At 38.2% G+C, this 2470-nt stretch overlaps 1 pseudogene; it reads left to right on the top strand.

Annotated features, from left to right (window-relative positions):
• Window positions 1–1011: 1011 nt before the first annotated feature.
• LOC118617659 lies at window positions 1012–2176 on the top strand (annotated as a pseudogene).
• The last annotated feature ends 294 nt before the right edge of the window (window positions 2177–2470 follow it).

The following is a 2470-nucleotide window of genomic DNA, read 5'->3' as shown; positions in this document are numbered from 1 at the left end:
GTTATTTTTTATTTTACAGAAGAAAATACTCATTATTATTCTCTTTCTCTTGTTCTTCCCTCTCCCTTTCTAACAGTTACTTTGCTAAGTTTCCTTATGAAAAACAATGCCTTAAATTTTATCTTGTTGGTCATTATAATTATTTCCCTTTAGAAAGAAATATTACCAAAAATATATGCAAAGAAACAAGTTATTTAGAAATTTCTTTTTATAAAAAGCCTTCCAAGATGATTGAGAATGTATTTTAGCACCAACTGATCAAATATCAGTGAACGGATTTATGTTTCAAATGTATTGCTAAATATATATATATTTTCTAAAGGTAAAAAAAAATATGATTCTCATACAACTATAAAATGAATATGTGTCAAAGGTTTTCTTTGATTCATTAATGGAAGAAGAAAGCAGTAAGATATTATCTCTGGTTCAAAGAAGAATTCAAAGTGATAGGTAGATAGATGATAGATAATAGATAGATAGATAGATAGATAGATAGATAGATAGATAGATAGATAGACAGACAGATAAGGCATGCTAAAATGAGTTAACAAACAGATACAAAACTGGCTTTTTACACAAAGATGGGAAGAGAAATCAATTATCTCCCCACTGGACAGAATTCATTTGTACATTTATGGACATGTCATTTGTATTGCTCTCATTTATCTACCATTTACAGAGTTGTAAATAGCTCAAAGAAAAATCACAGGAGATACTCCAGAAGGATGCAGAAAACAGAACACTAAGTAATCATTTTTTTGCCATTTCAATGGCTTGCACAAATTTTCCTGAATGTCTTCAAAATAGTTCATTTTTTTCCATAGCATATTGTTCATATTTGTTAAAAAAAGATCTGATACTTCTGGTACAGTTTGTTATATTTTATTCAAAATAATGAGGAGAGTTTTGTACTGATGTGTGCAATTAATTACCTATAAAATTCCTGTTTGACAGGGGAAAAATTATCACTGTAAAAAATTATTTTTTTGCTCTTGTGTCTCAGCCACTGACATGCCATCCAGACTGAGGAAGACCCAGAAATTTATAGGCCATGTGAGCCATGGCCACAGCCACATCAGCAAGCATTGAAAGAACCTGGAAGGCCAAGGTAATGCTGCTGACATGCATCATCACAGGATCAACTCCAACAAATATCACCCACGTTACTTTGGGAAAGTTGGTATTTTTACCATTGTAACTAGCTAGTTGATATTAATAATAGAAAGAGAGCAAAGGGGAGGGAGACACTGTAAGCCTGGTCATCTTGGCAGCTTCACCAGGAAGCTGTAACTTTATACTCCCCAGGGAACCACTGGTCCATCTCCTGCAAATCACTGGGGGAAGGGGTCCAACAAAGGGGAAAAAGGATTCATGTGCAGTAAAGTTGGGGTGACATAGGGAAGGTGCTTGCCTGTCAGTCTAACCTGGGAACAAAGATTGTTGGCTAGGAGGGTGGACCCCAGTGCAAGCCTGCAAAAATTTGGGAATACATAATCCTCAAAGAATCCTCTCTCTCTTGCTGCTTGCATTCCTGTTTCTCACTTGCTCCGTGACCCATGCTGGCCTGCCAAGTGGCCCTAGAAGCTGCATAGCCTGTGCAGACCCCACATGCAATGGACCGCAGCTGGGAACACAAGCTAAGCTAGCCAGATGCTGGACTGTACTGGACCTTAATATGAAGCAAAAACTCTGGGCAGTGGCTTTGACCTTAGCCTTGCTGAAGACAAAATGGGACTTTTTCCATGGCAGGACAGAGGGAGATGGGATCTTGAAGGAGGAACTCCCTTAATATTACTTCATCTTTCCACAATCCCTCATCCTCCTGTGGGGCCTCAGGAAATCCTTATTTCCACTTCCATCAGCAACAGTGGGGACACAGGGAGCACCCCACTGAGGATAGTATGAGGCATTACCACTTAAAAAGGAAGCAGACCTTCTGCCCAACTGTCAACCTTGATAAACTGTGGACCTTGGTCAGTGAGCAGACATGGGTCAATGCTGCCAAAAACAAGGCTGGAGCTGCTCCTATCATTGACATGTGCAATGGGGCTACTACCAGGTTTGGGGGAGGGGAAAGCTCCCAAAGCAGCCTGTCATTGTGCAGGCCAAGTTTTTTAGTGGAAGAGCTGAGGAGAAGATTAAGGGAGTTGCTGGGGACTGTGTCCTTGTAGCTTGAAGTCACATGGAGGGATGTTCATTAAATGCTCACAAGTGCTTTTCAAGAAAAACAATTTTTTTTTACTAATCTGAATATGCTTATATAAGGATATGTTACTGAGAAATATGACTACTGAATATATCAATGTTGTAGTTTCCAAATAAACTCAAGGATTCCCAGTTAAATTTGAGTTTCAAATAAATAATATTTTTACTATATGTCAAATATTATAAGAGAGAAAATGGCTGTTGGATAGGCAACTACAACTTCTGCCTCACTAGTCAAGGTTTTAGTTTGATTTTTCTAATTGCA

This window comes from Molossus molossus, unplaced genomic scaffold, assembly GCF_014108415.1.
Source record: "Molossus molossus isolate mMolMol1 unplaced genomic scaffold, mMolMol1.p scaffold_m16_p_5, whole genome shotgun sequence".
Lineage (NCBI taxonomy): Eukaryota > Metazoa > Chordata > Mammalia > Chiroptera > Molossidae > Molossus > Molossus molossus.
The sequence above is the reverse complement of the archived record's forward strand: the minus strand, read 5'-3'. Positions and strand labels throughout refer to the sequence as shown.